Raw genomic sequence first — 19370 nt, 5'->3', positions numbered from 1 at the left:
ACCCCTGGATCTGTGTAGAGACTACTCCAGGTGTCCTGTCACCATCACACTGCCCCCACCTGCTCACATGGCAGGTGGTGTGCAAGGGCTTTCCATGTTACGTGGCAACCCCTGCTTGCTTCCCTCTTCCTGCCAGTGATGGTCCTTGGGGCCCTTTCTTATCAAGTGCCTACATACTATATTGGGTTTGCTTCATGGAGAACCTACCTGAATCCGCTTGTATCTGATATTCCCAGAATATTCCTGCAGAATATTTCACATTCCTGCAGAACATGATCATGTGCCCATCATTCTGATTTATGGCCACACTTCAGGGAACAAATGGTTTAAGGTAGTTGCATTATAATTCCCCCTCCCATCTCAGAAATTACTTGTAAGAACATAATTCCCCTCCGATGCAGCTTTGAGCTCTGTCTCCTCCTAAAGTCCATTAGTGTTCAGCTAGAAGAGCTGCAGTAAAAACCAGTTCCATCTGAATATCACAAAAAGGGTCTTGTTTTCTGTTTGTTGAGTGACTGTTAGCCAATAAACATTTGTGTAGAATTTTACAAAGTCAAATCTGATTAATGAGTTCTTTCCTTGGTCCATACAAAAATCCAGGGAGGGGCACCTGGGTGGCTCAGTCGGTTAAGCTTCTGACTTCAGCTCAGGTCATGATCTCACAGTTCGTGGGTTCGAGCCCCACATCAGGCTCTGTGCTGACAGCTCAGAGCCTGGAGCCCACTTCGGATTCTGTCTGTCTGTCTGTCTGTCTGTCTCTCTCTCTCTCTCTCTCTCTCTCTCTCTCTTTCTGCTCCTCCCCCAGCTCATGCTCTCCCTTTCAAAATAAATAAAAACATTAAAAAAATTTTTTTAATCCAGGGAGGCCAGTTTTTCTTCCAATCTCCTCTTACAGATGAGGAACTTGCAGCTCATGTTCTCCTGTTCCACCTGTTTCCTTCCCCACCTCCTGCCATCCCACAATTCCTGCAAAATAACCACGATGCAAACTCTAAATCCCAACTTGATCCTTCGTGCACTATTGTACCTATCACCACACTGTTCGTATGTTGGCATGTTAAGAGATACATTAATGGATTATCCACTTCAAGATTCTGGACTTCAACTAAAATAATTGCATGTAAAATTTGCACACTGTAGAGCAATACGCAATTGAATGGACAATAATGAACCCTGAAAATACAGTGACATTCCTAAGCATTCTGGAATTCCTAAGTATTTTAGGTTTTCAAGGTAATGGGGAAATATGGTATGATATTGTACTCAGTGGGTGGCAAAATGCGGTGCTGCATTTGAGTGCAAGGAAAGGACTTGCATCTGGATTCACATATGGGCATGTTAGCAAAGATTCAGCACCAAAGGTTGGAGGACAGCTCAGAAGCAGACAGGAAGCCTGGAACAATACAGTCCAGCTAACCTGAGATGGCTGGGACCAGAGGAGCTTCACTCAGTGACCTTCAACTGAACTCCAGTGTGACCCTGACTCAGACTAGTTCCTGGCACATGCTGAAAATAAAGAAGAGGCTGCTTCTGATGGTTTCTGGAAGCATACAGGGTAGATTTTATAAATAGTCTGCTGAAAAACTTCAGCTCAGGCAGGAGGACTGAAGGATGTTAGCGGCCTCCTTCCCTCCCCCAGTTCACCTCTGGGGTGTCATGATTGGTTCTCCTAGGTTTCTCAGTGCTGGGTTTTATATTGCAATCCTAAAAATAGCTCTTAAACCTGAAGATTCAGGATACATCAGCAAGCTTGTCAGGATTTTAATGTACTCCACCCCTTAACGGACCCAGGGAAGGTGGTGGTAAATCCAAAAATAGAGGTTTTGTTTGAAGCCATGTGGCAGTGGCTAGATTCCTTGTTACTGCTGTTGTGTGTGCGCGCATCTGCGTGCACACATGAGGGGAGTTAGTGATTTGTGGGAAATCCATTATCTAGGTCCTGAGTTAGGAGATTATAGGGGACGCATTGCAGAGCAGATACTGCTTTCTGGTCTTCACTGGCCTCTTGGGTGCCTTCCTGGCCTTGGCTGCTTTCACTTTTTTGGGATTCTTGGCCTTTTTGGTTCCTGAAGTTGCTAAAAGCTTCTACGCCTTCTTTGGGGTCTTCTTGGCACTCTTCTTGGGGGTACTTGCCCCCATGGCCTTCTTGGGGTTGGCCATGCCTGCCATCTTGGCTTTAGGCTTGGCTTTCCCTGAGGCCACCTTGTTGAGCTTGAATGAACCCAAGGCACCAGTGCCCTTGGTCTGAATCAGGGTGCCCTTGCTCATCAGCCTCTTGAGGCCCAGCTTGATGCTGCTGTTTTTCTCTGGGTCATTGCTGGTGGCCGCCAACACCTTCTTGAGCATAACTAGGGACACATCACTGCACTCCCTGGAGGCAGTGACAGCCTTGCACTTGGTGACACCTGCAGACTTGTGGGCCTTTTCATGAGCATCTTCTCAGCAGGGGTCAGAGTGGCAGGTGCAGCAGGGCACAGAGACACTAGCTGGGACTTTGCCCCTAGATATATATTAGCTAGATACCAGTCCACTGTTTCCAGCAAAGCCAGAAACCAGTGGTCTGCTTTGCAATGCAGTCCTTATAATCTATCCCAGGACATAGCTATGATTTCCCACAGTGATGGTATTTTGTATTTAACACACTTTCTTCCATCTATTGCCTTTCACCTCACTCTTATACAAATACATGTGTCATCAAGAATAGGCAGGGATGGGAGTGTGGGGTGGGGGACACTTTCTGGGGTAGCCATTAAAATACATATTAGAAAGGACCGTGTTAACTCTGAGAAGAAAAAAAGCTGGATGGTCACAACACGTATAGGAAACAGATACCTTATGGCTCATCTATTCAAATCCCCTTCAGTTTTACAGGCAGGAAGACTAAGGCACAAGTCAAGGTGATTTACCCGAGGCTACCCAGCAGAGATCTTTGAAGTGTAGAAAAGACAAGAGACTTGCTCAGTTTCATCATCTCTGAAATGGAACAAGGACCTTTCTCAGGGTGGGAGAGGGAAGAGGCCAATACATAGCAATGGACTGGATTCTGAGAACAGAAAATCCCCCATAGTCAAAGGGCAGATGCTGTGTGCAGCTGGGGCAATGTACTTTTGGGTTCTGTGTGCATGGAGCTGAAAGCCATGCAGTGGCTGAAACAAAATAGGCCAAGAGGATGGGACATCCTCTCAAAGTGAGGAGACTTTCAACCTCCAGCCCCTATCAGCCACTGGCTATGGTCACTTAGGGAGATGGGAACTTCCAGGCACCTTCAGCTGTCTGGGTTGGAGTCAGAGCAAGCCCAGCAGCAGCCTGAGGTGTTGGCTTTGAGAAAGCACACCATAAGTGGTAATTCACCTGGCTTCTGAAGGGATTATTCTGGGGCTACGGTGATCCTTACGTCAGGACTCCTTACGTCTTTGAGAGTGGCACTCATCTCTTCCATTCTGCAACAGACGTTATCTGGACCATCCTGGCTGAGATGCATCCATTATATGCATTCCATTGGGCCTTTCCTACTATAATAGCTTCTATCCCACTGGTCAAAGAACTAGTGAGAATTTGGTCAGTTACCAACTATGTCCACCCTGATTGTACATTTAGGAACTGGAAAAGTGACTAGCAGATGGGGCAGTGGACCATTTCAGTTCTATTGTTGGTCAGAGCTGGTTCAGAACCCCATTTATCACTTGATCTCTAAGTTCATACTACTCTGGGGTCCCAAAGTCTCCCCCCCCCGACCCCACAGTGAATCAAGTTAGTTCACATTTATATCCAAAATCCCTATATGCAGGTGTTCTTTCCGCGTCCAGTCCTTTGAGGAAATAACCAAAGGATCCTTAAAGGAAAAAAATCACTACTACAGTTGTTTCCGGTGTTATTTGGATCACTCCAGGTGTTATGACATTGCTAGGTCCATTCTCAAGGTGAGCTTTCTTCTATTTTGATAGATAAGTCCTCAGATTGAACTGGCTCAGTTCTGAAAATTGCAAGAGTGGTGAAGACTTTCTATTAGCCTTTGGCTCATCCTCCCTTTCTGTGTATGTACACACTTACGTATTTTCACATACATATACATAGTTCCTTTGTCGGCTGCCTGTTCATCTTGTCCTTATGGGGTATGGGATTCCGGGGGGTAAGACTTTTGGTTATCCCTGTGATCTCACCACCTAATGTAACGATCATATAAGCCTGGGCTTTGATAGCTGGCTGTGGCCCGTCCCATGTCCTCTGCTACTCTATAGCCCACCAACCCACTGACACTAGGAGACACAGATCTGTAACAGCACTTCCTAATATCCCCCTCCATCTCAAGATGGCCACTACCACTGAGTTTCAACAAAGTCAATGCCTTCCTCCAGCAGGTTTAATTGAAAACAGCATCTTCTGGGCCCCTCTAGGAACTGATCAGTTGATGAGGTTACTAATCTCACACAGTTCTGTTCTAGTGCACCTTCTTGCCTGAGCCCTTGACCACTTGAGACCAAGACAGTTCTAGCATCTCCACCTCATTCCACTTGAGACTTTTCCCCCCCATCACTTACAGAACCTCTCCCAATGGTGGTAAGGTTGTCCCCAAGGGCCCTCACCTAGGCATTGAATCCCAAGCCATGGGAGAATGTTCTAGGTCAACATTCATTCTTCCTTACTTTTTCATCTTTTTCTGATCCAGCAGCACCCAGATCTATTCCTAGATTTAATTTCCCAGTTCCCAGTAATACCTTTGGGCCAGTTGTTGTAGCTGCTTTGATGAATCTGTGAACATTGTTACTATTACCCCTAATTGGGTCATGAGACTTGACCCTAGTTATTGGTCTCAAGTCCAAGAGCAGAGATAGGGTAGATAGCTCACAGGGCAGATCTTGTGCTCACAAGTATCTGCCTCAGTTGAACTTCCGCATAGACCATCAATAAATGGAGGGGGCTGAGGTCTTCCAGAGCAAAGGTGAGTTTTGCGGGCCCAGAGTTCAGGAGATCCAGGTTGTGAAAAGTACCATGTGATGGGGATCTCGTGGGTGGATGCACAACTATCCTGTGTCAGGATGCCGTTCCTTCTCTAGAAGAGCCTTGGCTTGAACATAGTTAACTTTCCCAGGCTGAGAATACAGCCTTCTCTTAAATTGTTATTCTTATAATTATATCCTGTGGTTCATCTGCAGCTTGGTTACAAGAAATGAGGCTCTCTTTAGAGGAGGGCATGAAGTTTTGAATTTTCACATTATACCTTAAATTCACTGTTGGCTGACTTGAGCCCTTGGTTTTTTCTTAGGTCTCTATTTTGCCCTACAGTCCTTGTAACTACTTCTCCCTGTATCTTCTAAATACAGGACTAATGAACAAGCAGAGAAACCATTCCACTTCTAGCTCACCCCCAATTCCCCACAGGGAAGAGCTTTAATTGTAGTGCCACCATAGCAGAAGCTTCCCACACTCCATTTACCACCACTGATGGGTCTGTTGACCACCTGGACAATGATTGATCTGGCTCATGAGATCTACCCTTTCAATGTGCTTCCAGTACCTTCTATCACGTTTCCTGTGATGAAGGCATGTGTAAAAGTAGTTCATTAAGCATGCAAGATAAATTGATAATGAGTGGAGGATATAGACCAGGAAAGGGGAAGAATCCAAACAAGGATGAAATTTCAGCTAAGATCCTGTAGTTAGACCCAAGTTCATCTGCCTCACATGCAGCAAAGCCCAGAGCAGCTTTGAAAAGGGTTTATTTGAGAGGCAGCCAAATGAGGAGATCTAGAGGGGAGAGCGAGGCTCCAGTGTGCTTTCCTGAGGGAAGAGGGTCAGGGAAATTCCGAAGGCAAAGGAGGAGGGTCAGAGAAATTTAGAGGCAAAAGATAAAAGATCTGGGTAAGAAGTTGCACTGTAGTTTAGTCCTATTGACCCTTTAGTTACCAGTTTTAGTCCCATGGAGGGTCACATCTGTCGATCACACAGAGGAACTCTGGAGTGTCACTTCTCAGACTTGCACCTCAGGCTCTATTCCTGTACCCATTAGTCAACTGGGTACACTAAGGCCAACTGGTACAGGGTTGGGGGAGGGTATAAACACACAGGCACTTTCCATTCTGGGAAAAGTGGCCCCATCAGACCAAAACTATTTCAAGGAAAGCTGTAACTGCACTTCAGAGAAAGCTAAAGCATGGGATGAGGCAACTATATAGCATATACCCTGCCAGGGTTTTTTCTTTTATATGCCTTGAGGAAATCCAATGACAGACTCAGGTCAGCTCTGCTACACTTAAGGCAAGCTTTAAAAGACCTTTAAAAAATAAAGATCACCTTTAATTTTTGAGCAGTTTCATATTTAAAGAATTATTGCAGAGAAGGTACAGAGAGTTCCCATGTATCCTGCATCTATCTTCCCTTAACATCTTCTATCGGCAGAGTGCTTACCACAATTAGTGAATAGACAGGTTATTATCTAAAGTTCATCCTTTAGTGAAAAGAGGGTATCTGGATAACAACCTTTCTCTTCTCTTCCAGGATCCCATTCAAGATGCCACATTACATTACGCAGTCATGGCTCCCTAGGCTCCTCTCAGCTCTCACAAGTTCTCAGGTTTTCCCTGTTTTTCTGTGACTTTGCCAGTCTTGAGGATTGATGGTTGAGTCATTTGGGAGAATGTTCCTTTGTTAGGATTTCTGATATTGTCTTCATTATCAGACTGGTGTGTTAGATTCGGGGAAGAAGTTCAAGAGTGACATTCCCCTAGTTTATCAAGGGTACCTGTGGTCAATATGACTTGTCCCTAGTGACGTTAACCTCTATCACCTGGCTAGAGAAAGGATTTGTCAGGTTTCCCACTGTAAAAGTCATGCTTTCATACGGTTCTCTTTGCTAAGAAAGTTGCAACCCTAAATTGAGCAGAGATTCTGGTCTACTTCCTTAATGGTGGATACCTAAACAGATCACTTATTCTTTGGCATGAGAAACTGGCCTGCCACTCCAACTAGTTTGTGTTCAGTTTTTTTCCTTGCATCCATATGGACTCAGCTTATAGCCCAAAGTATATAATGCCAGTTACTACTTTCCTCCCTCAAATTCTTCTACTTTTGGCCATTGAGGCCTCTTAAGTTGGCTGTGTCCTTTTAATATGTTCCTGTCATTGTGGGATTTGTTTTTTGCTTGTTTACATTGAGCACTTTCTTACTTTATAACTTGTAAAATGCTCCAGGTTCATCTTGTGTATTGTCCTGGAGTCAGCTATTTTTCCAAGAAGCCCTGGGCCCTCTTACTGGGGAATATTAGGCCAGAAGCACCCCAGCACCCAGATCTTCACTTCCGAGTGTCCTTGCTTCTAGACCCTTCCAGCTGACAGAGCAGGAAGACATGCATATGTATACACACTCATGTAGACATCTATACATATACTCACATGTATGTCATATACATCTATAGACAGGTCTTACCATCTGCATATGTTAAGAGGAAAATGAGCCCATAAGAGGAATATGAGCCCATCCAAGTCTAATCCTTCCTCCATGGATCATTCTAGGCTCCTCCCCTTGCCTATCTGTAGCCTACATTAGTGAGAAATCTGGCCTCCAATTGCCATCTGTTTACACGATCGTTCAGTTTCAGCACACATATGCCATGACTTCAGAATTGTTACCCTGGGTGTCTCATGGGAAACAATTCTATCAACTAGAGTACAGTGCTTATGTGCATTTCCTTCTGCCTTTAGTCCTACAATCTCAACTCTTATTTGAGACAGAGAGAGAGACAGAGCATGAACAGGGGAGGGTCAGAGAGAGGGAGACGCAGAATTGGAAGCAGGCTCCAGGCTCTGAGCTATCAGCACAGAGCCCGATGTGGGGCTCGGACTCACACACCACGAGATCATGACCTGAGCTGAAGTTGGACGCTTAACCGACTGAGCCACCCAGGTACTCCTCCACTCATTTTCAATTGCTTAGTTTGGTTTTTATTCCCCTGCCCCTTTAAGTGAAGTTGTTTCACACATTAGTACGTTTCCATTCTTGTCACATTAGGTGTTCAATCCTGGGATCTCCCAGACTCAACACTAAGTTGTGTAGGTTTAGTCATTGTGCCTCAAAATTCTTTGGGGTTTCACAAATGCTTGAGGTCTTATCCTACAGAAGAGACTCACTACCCTTCAAATACCCCCTAGTCAATGCCCACCTCGCCAGCATGTATCTTTTTCAGACTGGCTTCTTTCACGTAGTGTTATGCATTGAAGATACCTCCAGGTCTTTCTTGTGGCTTGATGCTTTTTAATAATCAAATACTCTAAGGTATTTGTTTTTTTTTTGTTTTTTTTTTTTTAAATTTTAACATTTATTTATTCTTGAGACAGAAAGAGAGCATGAACAGGGGAGGGTCAGAGAAAGAAGGGGACACAGAATCCGAAACAGGCTCCAGGCTCTGAGCTGTCAGCACAGAGCCCGATGCGGGGCTCAAACCCACAGACCATGAGATCATGACCTGAGCCGAAGTCGGACGCTTAACCGACTGAGCCGCCCAGGCGCCCCTACTCTAAGGTATTTGATACAATTTGTTTTTTATTCACCCACTGAAATATATTTTGTTTACAGTTTTTGTGATTATGCATTGTTGGGTTCAATTCACTCATTTTACTGAGAGGTTTTGTATCTATGTGTGTGAGAAAAATCATATTAAGGGAGAACTGTAGTCCATTACCTGATATCATGTGTCCAGTAATTCTAGAATTATAGCATAAGTTAAAGGTTACCTCTGCTTCTGATTTCTGGAATTCACTCATGAATTCTTGTCCCTTTTACCTTTAAACACTTGATAGAATTTAAAGTCATCTGGGTCTGGTATTTAACTTTTAGTTTGTTTTATTTCATCTATTCCTTGTCTATGTTTTGGTAGTTTCTATCTTTCAGTGAATTTGGTCAAGTTCATATAAATCAAAATCGTGAGCCTAGCATCATAAATAGTATTATTCTTTTAGTGTCCATGGTATCAAGTGATGACCCCTCTTTCATTTGATATTGGTAATTTGTGTCTCTTTCACTAGCCTGGATAGAGATTTGTTGCTTTTCTGAACTTCTAGGAATCTTTTGGTTTCAAGTTATAGTTTTCCTAATTTTGTTCATGATTTTTTCTGATTTTAAGACCTTTTTAGCTTTTTGTTCTTATTCCTCTGATTTGCTAACATAGAAGTTCAGATTATTGACTTTAGGCCTTTATTTTTTTCTGTTCCTTTAATGCTATATGTTCCAACCCCCAACAGGGTTTTCACCTCATTCCACAAGTTTTGATAAGTAGAATGTTTGGTTCAAAATACAGTATTTAAATACTGAGACGTCTTTGAGCCAGGTGTTACTTAGAAAATGTCAGTATCTCCAAATTGATACTTCTACACGTCTATTGATTTCTAGTTAAGATCCATGCACAGTGCAGAGCCCAACATGGGGCTGAAACCCATGACCCTGAGATCAAGATATGAGCAGAGATTCAAGAGCTGGATACTTAACAAGCTGAGCCACCCAGGCTCCCCATAAGCTTATTAGGGCTTCTTGAAGAATTGGCCTCTTTATTATTGGATAAAGATTGGACGTTGCATAGTTTGACCAAGCAAATTTCACACTAAGGAGAACAAAGCTATTCCCACTTTATTTTGAGAAAGAGAAAACATGAGTCAGGGAGGGACAGAATCTCAAGCAGGCTCTACACCATCAGCACAGAGTTCATGATGGGGCTCAAACCCACAAACCAGATCATGGCCTGAGCCAAAGTTCGATGCTTAACTGAGCTAACCAGGCACCCCTAATTCCTTCTCTTGATTGGTGTTAACATGGTAGGTCTTTGTCCATCTCTTTATATATTTTTCGAAAGTATTAGAGACAAAGTGGGGGATGGGCAGAGAATCCCAAGCAGGCTCCACGCTGTCACAGCACAGCTCAATGTGGGACTCAAATCTGCCAACCATGAGATCATGACCTGAGGTGAAATCAAGAGTCAGATGATTAACAAACTAAGCCCCCCAGGTGCCCCATCCCTTGAGTTTTAAGCCTGTCAGAAATTCAATGGGTTAAAAAAAAGATCAACTATAGGTGGTCTACAAGACACATTTTAAATATAGTTTTAATTGGTATATTTAGGTCATTTATAAAGACATTACATTTTGATGTGCCAGTCTTCTCAGGCTGCCATAACAAGACATCATAGAATGGGTCAGTTAAACAAGTTTTCTCACAGTTCTGGAGGCTGTGGAGTCCAAAAACAAGGCACCCACTGCTGTGGCCCTTAGCAAGAATGTGGCTGTCTGCAGACCAGGTAGAGATCCTTCATCGTGTCCTCGTATGACAGTAAGAGCAAGTCTAAGAAAGCCGATCCTATTGGATCAGGGCCCCATCTCTACGAGACCATGGAACCTTAATTTCTTCCTTCGAAGCCCTGTCTGAATACAGCTGTTTTGTACCTCTTTAAGACTCCTATGTTAAAGCCTTGATCCCAACCATTCAGCCCATAACAAAGCCCTTACTTTGTTAATCCTAGTTATTATAAGCTCTTCTACAATCGTAACATGTCTGTCCTGAGTCTAAATCTGATGTTGGTTTGGTATTTTCAGACTGTTTTATTTTTGGCCTCACTTTTATTTTGGTTATTATAGTGAAAAGCCAGATATGTTCTATCAGGTAACAAGACCAGAGGAAGTTTATCTGTAGTTTGAGAGTTTAGGTTAACCTGGCTAGGGTTTGGACTATGTTTAGTGTTGGACTTTGGCACTCATTCTTCATAGCGAGTCATCAGGGACCATAAGGACACTGGAGGAATTTTAAGCTTCTGGCACTCATAGCAACATTAGTAGCTCTGGCTTTAGTCATTATACCAGAACCCTGCTTATGGGAGATGTTCTACAGTATTCCAATTAAATTTCAGTCACTTGATGAGGCGGTGACCTCCACAGAAGGTTTCTTTTTATCCTAAAGGGAGACAGGATAGTTGGAAGGAGCCAAGAGTGAGAGGAAGGTCCTTTGCCCCAGGACTCTGGAGCAGGCTCTTTAGAGAGGTCCAACACCCTCTGGAGAGGGGTCCTTTGTTAAGAGAATGCTCTGGGCTCATTTCATAGTGAAAATTCTTCCCCATCACCTTCCAGAGCCAAGAGAGGAAACTTTCTTAGATCTTCCCTGAGAACCTAGAAGCAAAACCCACCAGAGTATGACCCCTAGAAATTTCTCCTCTCATGCTAGTCCACAGTTGGTACCCAGAAATTCATCCAGACTGCCATTTAGGTCTTCCTACCAGCTTATGGCCCTAGCAACTTCTGCTTTGGGTGAGCATATCTTGGCTCCTGATCTGGATTTGCTGGTCTCTGAAGGACACCCATCACCCTGAAATCTGATGGGTCCAAAACACGTCAGGAAATTTGCAGAGAATGGATGTTCAGTCTGACCAGTTTTTTCTTGTTGTAAGGAATGGTGCGATGGGTTACAAGATATTTTCATGTTAGAGCTAACTCCAGAAGTCAGATATTTTTAATTAAGGTCCTCACGAAAGCAGGACCCAGGATGAGTGATCTAGTATAGTGGTTGTTCCTGTTTCTTGAGACTCCTTCCGAAGTCAATGTGGAAGAAAGACAAACACAAGTTTGTGGCACCAATGCCATTGCCATTGGCAATAGGGGCCAAGTTCTGCTGTGGCCACTTGGGAGAGATACAGAAGGACTTCCAGAATTTTATTTCAGGAAGTCTAAGTCTTGGCACTTCCCTGAAGTCTTCTGTATAACACTGTTTTAGGGATTCTAAGGGGTCATTAATCCTCAAACACACCCAGGATGTGTCTTCTTGCAGGCCCAGTAGACCCTACAAGGAGGGAAAGGCCCTGAGGCAGACACCAAGAAGGTTCATGACCCACACTTGGTATTGGTCACAGTCAGCATGGATTTGACAGATGAAATCAGAGGTGAACCAAGTGAATATAGTATGAAGTACCAAAAGCATCTTCACATGTGACCACATCTCATCTATCAGGCATGCAAGAAACAGTGTTACTATCCACATTGAATAAGTGAGGCTATGACTCCAGATAACCCAAGTGACTTTCTCTAAGCCACGCTAGTAGGACACAGAGCTGGGTTTTAACTCCAGTCACACTCACCATAGATTCGAGACTGAAGTGGTGCTTCCTGGAGCTGTCTAACAGTCTTCCTTCATGGCCTCTATTACAGCAGAGCCAGCACATGATTGTGGGATTTGGTCACATATCTTGTCAAGTATCAGCAGGAGATTTCCTAATACTTCCTCACCCCAAGTTCAGAGTTTTTCTAACTCATTCACCAGATGGTCAGCATGTTCAATTCAGTCCTCACAGAAGAGATGCCTTTCTAGAATTCCTACAAAGATAATTTCTGGTCCTGAACTAGACAGGGGGAAGACATTTTGGGTTCCCAGTTCTTAAGCTGGAGCATGGTTTCCAGCCTGAGATCTGAACTGTGGCTATGTTGTTTAGAATGTGTTTCTGGGATTTGACATTGGTCGGGTTCTCTGACATGGACTCTCATTCATGCAAATGTTATAAAAGTCAGGCATGGGTCAAGGATGGATTAGAGATAGCTCTGTACATGTTTGAGTATGTATGATCCCCATTCAGAACAGCTTATAATTGAGAATACCCACAGTATCAAGATGATCGATAGGAACCTAAGAGGTCACCTTCATGTCATCTGTATAGGTTATGAGGAGGGGTCCTGAACACTCTACCCACAGGACATTGGAATTTTGCTTTCATGAGAACTTCCTATGGTTCTGAAGGAGCTCTATGGGCTAGAACTTCACTGCAGAATGTATTGATGTACTAGATGTTGATTTCATACAGTTAAAAGAGTTGTTTTTCCAAGGGAAACTTATTGCCAGATACCATTTGTCAAAACATCCCAAAAGCCTGATGTAAAGGTGAATCATCTATTGGAAATCACCATAGATTTCCCTGGTCCTCAAGAATCATAGTTCTGTTCAAACCCATGGTACCTGTCCTAGGAGAACTCAACAAAAGCCTAAGGTTATATCAGCTTATGTAGCACTAGTAGTCCCACTTTGTGGGGGGAAAAAACCTCCCAGATGGAATTACAGGGAAGCACAATTGCAGGGAGCTCATGAAAACATGAACTGAGGAATGTACTTAGGGTTGAAAATGACAGGTTCCATGTTCAAGGTCAAGGCATTGATCATTACTCTGCTGTATTGTGAAAATTGAAGATTCAAGAACATGGGTACATATGTACTTTTGAATGCCCTGAGCACCTCAGAATCTTGGTCTTTGACAAAGTAGAGCTCCCTAAGAATCTATTGGATTGAATTGTGAAGCTGGCATCAGTGACTTATGGTGGGAAAAGAGAAAGACTCTGATCTTGTGTTTGGCAAACCCAGGAAGAAAAATGTGAACCATCCTCTTAATGGAAGCTCTGTGCAACAGTCTGCATTAAGATTCTAGAGGAGCAGAGGAAGCCCACTTCTTCTGTAGCCATCCTGAAACACTCCATCATGGGCAATGCGGCTCTGGTGGCTTCAGCAGGTGGTTGGGAGTAATAAACTAGGGCTGGCTATGGGATCCAGTGTCAGGTGTCTCCTGATGCTTATGGGAAGCTTGCTCATGCAGATTCTTCCCATGCTGTGTCTTGAGCTCAACAGAGCTCATTTTTCATGGAGAGAAACAAACGAAACTTCATTTGTTACTACATACTATTAATTCCATCATTGTTTTCCATGTTGTGGAGAAAACCCCAGCTGGTTCCAATTCCAGTTCTACTACAGACTCACTATGTGAGGCCTGCAGTCATCGTGTTTATCAGGAGCATCATGGGCTGCAACAACAGCAAGCCCAGCAGCTGGCACATTGTAAGAGGGCATTTAAAACAGAACCCAATTAACTGAGCCTCAACTTTCTCACTGCAAAGATTAAAACATCTCAAGTTTAATGGCAAAGCATCAGGCTTGGCTTATAAACTCAGTTTCGGGTCTCATTTCAGGTATTGTAATTTGGAATATTAAATCAGGTCAGATCTCGATCTTTTTCATAGTACCTTTAAAACCATTCAGGGGTGTTATTGTCTCATTCTGTACAGGAGATCTGAAGCCTAAGAGAAAGTGACCTGCATAAGGCGTCCACAGCAGTCAAGGAACTGGGGTGGGTTCAGTCACGTCTGATTCCTAGTCCATATACTTGTAGCTAAGTTCCCTCATCCCTGCCCCCAAGGCAAACATGGTTTCATTTAAATGGGTCAAATGTAAGGAATTGCTTCAAGATCCAACTATCAGGAAAAGAAATTCAGGTTCTCTCGGAGCCAGCACACCAGAGGAAGGGTATCAGGCTTAGTGTTAGAAGTCTCTGCTTGATTCCAGACACCTTTACTCATGCAAGACCCATAACCGTGTAGCCCAATTCTCCTCAACCCTAATGTATGATTGAAATGATGCCCAGGGTCTTGGATTTGGGAGGCTTGTGTTAGATCTGGCAGATGTGGGCGTTTTTAGAGGCCTAGAGTGTTTTAGAAGTGGGGAGGAATGAAATGCCATCCTTTCCCTGCCTTCTTTTTCCTCCATGAGAGTGGTAGGGGTTTTAATGATCCATTGTGTTCGTGTTGACCTGATAGACCAAGTGTGTAAAATAAGCATCAGCTCCTCCTCCAACCCCTCCTTCCTTCCCTCTGACTGCTGTGATTCTGTGCAGACATTCTGCACCCCTGCCCCCCATTCAGGTGTTTGGTCAATCCTCCCAACAATTCATGTAAGATCACATTATCCCTGTTATAAGAAGGGAAAAGGAGGCTCAAACTTTTCCAGGCTAATACAGTTAGTAAGTGCTTCTCTGGGACTCAAACCCAGGCTGGCTCCAAGGTCTGAACTCTTCTGTCTGTCCCTCTAAGAATGCACCAACTGAGCATTTATGTGATGGTACCTACTTTGAGGTATATGGAGAAAGGTCTTTCTACAAAAGTCTTACTTTAATAGAAAGTAACACTGGGGGATGGGGGGGGGGGGAACACCTGGGTAGCTCAGTTGAACATCCGATTTCAGCTCAGGTAATCATCTTGCTGTAAGTTTGAGTCCCGCATCAGGCCCACTGTTGTCAGCTCAGAGCCTACTTCAGATCCTCTGTCCCCCTCTCTGCATCTCCCCCCCTGCTTGACCTCTCTCAAAGGTGAATAAGCATTAAGAATAAAGCAATACAGGGACACACAGATGCAAGTAACTGATGCAGCACAGAATCTGCTTTCGGCTCTTAGGCTAGGAAGAGTACCTTGGAGTATTCAGAGGAGGGAAGAACTTGCCTAGGGGGCAAGAGGACTGGGGGGCAGGAAAGGCCTGTGGAGAGGACAAGGACACCATGCCAGAGGGCACATGAGGGCCTCATGAGGAGAGGAGGGCTGGGATGGAGCACACCCTCACTAGGAGGCATCCCACATCAGTCTCTTCACTCACATTGGTCCAGCCTTTGCAATCAAATGCTCTACCCCTGAGCTATACCCCCACATTGGTCCAGTCTTTGGATTCTCAGCCTAGAAAGCATCTCAAATGAAAAGGAATTGGACTGGGTGTCAGGACACTCAGGTTCTGGGGCACTCTGTCAACCCTTTGGGTGACACCAAGAAAATCTATTTCCCCCTCCCTAGCATCACCACCACCTCTGCCTTTCTTCTCTCCCAAGGTTATCCTCAGCAAGATCTATTCTGTTTACTAAAAGCCAGCTGCACACCAGGAACTCCCCTGGGGTTCACTGTCCCTGTCACTTCAACTTCAGCTGGATCAGCTCATCCATGTGGCCCCAGTGCATGCCTGTGACACTTACTGGGTGGTGTCAGTGACCACACACAGGGAGCTGGATGGAGGAGCAGAGATGGAACAGGTGGGGCAGAGGCATGGGCCAGGTTGCATTGACTCACAGCAGACAGACCACATAGTTACTCCCAAGGAAGAGTGGGTCATTCCAGTTCAAGCTGGTGTTTAAGGTTTCTCTTACAGAATAATCCAGGAGTGTAAGACATTTAAGAGCTGTAGGGACACGTCCTTCTCAGCACCACATGCTGGGTACAGAGCATACCTGTCCATCGAGCTCTGAAGGCACAGTATCCAGGACCCACGATGGCCTTGTGGGTCCCTGCAGGTGTTCCTGAAGATTTTCTTTTAAAATCAGAAGGATCCATATAATGAACTCATCCTGGATTGTACAGATCTGTGTACTGATGTGGTCACAATTACATTTAACAGTGTTCTAGAGTAAGTCCATGAAGGGAGATGTGCCTCAGGCCCAGCAGAGTCCTGGGTGGACTACTGTGATCCCCAGCTTGGTCTCCCTGCTGCAGACAACATGGTAGGGACATTGTGGAAGGTGTGGTGGGGGGCGGGGAGTCCTTCCATGCAGGGACTTTTCTCCTGGAATCTCAAGTGTGTATTGTTCCAGAGAAGGAGAACAAACATTAGAAGTGGTCCAGGGTCAATGTCATGTAACATCTTACAACAGGTGCACCCAGGCCTTCTGATTCTGGGCTGGTGCTCTCCACTTGCTAAGGACTCTGGCTACTAGTTTATCAGCGATCTTAAATAGGGGATAGTTGCTGGATATCTGACACCTTCGCAGAGGACATACCCCTTACAAAGTAGAGGTGTCTCTTCAATGTTGTAAAGTGTGCTTAAAAGCTTTGCGATTTCCCCAAAGCTGCACTTTTTTAGTAGAACCCATCTATGCAGTATAGATAGAGCCCGTATCAGGAACAGAGATGCTAGTGGTTACTGAATCTGTCATACCCTCCAAGTTGGGTTTTGCAATCATCTACTCCTCACGAGCCTGCTATGCAGTGGACAACACCGATCCCACCCTGTTGAGGAAACACTCAAGGAAATAGAGTAACTTCTTCCCTTCATCACAGGGTGTAGGCAAAGGTGCTAAGGGAAGAACTTGGTTCTGCTGGGACTAACCCTTATTCCTGCTACAGGATGCTGCCGGCATATTGGTGTGTTTCATACACGCCTAGACTCTAGCTGGAAGGGATCAGTTCTTGCTCAGGAAACCCTTGAGGGACCTGGACCCAACAGCCACAGGCAAGGCCACATTCTGGTGACACATTGTCCATGCTGGTTCAGCCTCTAGCTCACTCCCCCCTCTGCTACATTAACAGGGAGAGCTGATGGCTGTTAGCTTTCAATGATGGGAACATCAACCGTGGGGGTGGGAAGGGGGGGCGCGGATCAAAGGAGTCTCATCAGTGGAGCTGATGTTGGATTTGTTTTACTTCTCGAATTTTCAAGCCTTTCAGCTCTCTTACCGTGTTCCACCAGACAGTAACAGCATCACCTAGAATGAGTGATGTTCAAGTCCCTTCATGCAGGGTACTGGGCTTTATGTCAGGATGCTCCAGGTGTCCCAGAGCACATGGCTTCAGCTTTAACTGGTAGGACATCTCTGTTTGACTTGGAAGCACAAAGAATGGGAACCAAGAGCTAGGAAGCATCTTAGATTCTCTTGTGCAATCATTTTTATTTAATAATATCCCCCACACTTGCCCATTGTGAACGCCTCCTGGCTTGGAAAGAATTGATGTTTTGAATTTATAGGATAGAACTGCCTGCGTACAAAGAAAATGCAATCAGGTTTTTCATCTGGGATGAAAAACACCTAACAAATCAGACTTTTAAACTGCTACCTTACAAAATGTTTTGTTAAACAAGGGGAAAAAATGGCAAGGAATACATTTATCATCCTCAAAGCAGTTTTCTATAAAACTCGCATGACGAATACTTGCCAAATACTATAGCCAACTAGAAGACTCCAAGGAGACCAGCATAGCAAGAAGCCCAGGATTATTTTTATGACTTCAAGTAGTATCACCAGTATTACAATTAAGTGTTTACTTATGTGCCTCGGGACACAAAGCTAAGTGTTTTGTAGGCTTTCAATCAGTTTGGGCTGCCATAAAATACCACAGCCTGGGTGAACTAAACAAGAGTTTGTGGTTCACCGTTCTGGAAGCTGGGGATCCAAGAGCAAGATGGCGGCATGGGCTGGGTTCAGGGGAGCATGCTCTTCCTGGCTTGCAGATGGCCACCTCCTTGCTGTGTCCTCACAAGGTGGAGGGTGAGTGAGCGCTCATCTCTGCCCCACCCTCCTGACACCAGCCCATTGAGGGGAGGATTTCACCACGAATTGCAAGGGACATACATTCAGTTCCTACCACATGCATGAACTGCTCTGAGTTTTCACATGAAATTCCTACCCTTGTTTTACTGATGAAGAAACTCAAAGTATGAAAGCCTGTCTAGGTTCACACAATTAAGAGGCTGGCCAGAGTGTCCAATCCAATGATAGTAGATCTGTGGCACACTACAGGGGCCTAAAGGGGCCAAAATGCTGATGCAGCTTTCTCCTTGTTCATCTTTAGGGTCTTCCTCCTTTTCATTATCATCCATATGTAAGATCATTCATTTTCCTTCACAGGATGCTTTCAAAGCATTTCCCTCCCTTCACTTATGCTCTTAGATAATTTCAATTTCTCCACCCGGAAAATCCTGCAGGTCAGCAAGATTAAGTGACTTGCCCTTTTCCACCCTTCTAAAATACCACTCTTGAACTTGGAACCCCTTTTCTATGTTTGCACAGGAAAAGATAGACTGATAATTGCCTCTCTTATAATGAAATGCTATAGCCATATGAATATTTATTCAACTGAGAAAAGTTACTGTGCCAAGTTAGAAGTTTTCTTTCATTTTTTTTTTCAGAAAAAGTTGTACTCTAAAGTATAACCACATAAGGTCTTGGGAAGGCAGACTAAGTGATTCAGCATTTACTAAGCACCCTATGTGCCCAGCTCGGGGTGGGGGGGGCTGTGAATTCCTCCGGGAAGATGAAATTGAGGCAAAGGAGGTACTCACTTGTTAGGAGCTGGGGCACCAGCAAGAACACAGGTGCATACACACTTGTAGGGCAAAGCAGAAGGGGGCAGGTGCTAGGAGCCTTCTGAGAAGGGTGGGTTATTTCCCCTGGATCAGCAGTGTGAGGTTTTAGGACAAACAGACCTTGTGGTCAGGCACTTCTGGGTTCAAGTCTCAGCCTCAACCACAGTGTAGCCCTGGGCAGGTCAGTGCTCAGTTTTTGCTTTCCTGCTTCTTGTGCAAAACAAGGATATCATGTCCCCAGTGGCACAACATTATAATTCATGCAGTTGTCAGCATGGGCCAGGTTGGACATAAACCTCAGATAACAAAGGAGGCCAAAAATCACTATTTCCATAACCATACTGATTGTCACCTGGGGAGACTTAAAACCTATGGATTTATGGTTTTACATGCCTCATCCCTATTGGCTCTTAGTGGCATCTGGGAATCAACAGTTGTATCTTATTACCGAAGGATTATGGGAGAAGGGCACTCAACTT

The 19370-nt window shown here is 44.5% G+C and overlaps 1 pseudogene; it reads right to left on the bottom strand.

Annotated features, from left to right (window-relative positions):
* Nucleotides 1-1944: 1944 nt before the first annotated feature.
* The window catches only part of LOC122496008, an 82475-nt pseudogene continuing 65049 nt past the window's right edge, over nt 1945-19370 (bottom strand).

Source organism: Prionailurus bengalensis, chromosome F2 (assembly GCF_016509475.1).
Source record: "Prionailurus bengalensis isolate Pbe53 chromosome F2, Fcat_Pben_1.1_paternal_pri, whole genome shotgun sequence".
Lineage (NCBI taxonomy): Eukaryota > Metazoa > Chordata > Mammalia > Carnivora > Felidae > Prionailurus > Prionailurus bengalensis.
This window is presented reverse-complemented; position numbering and strand designations above follow the sequence as displayed.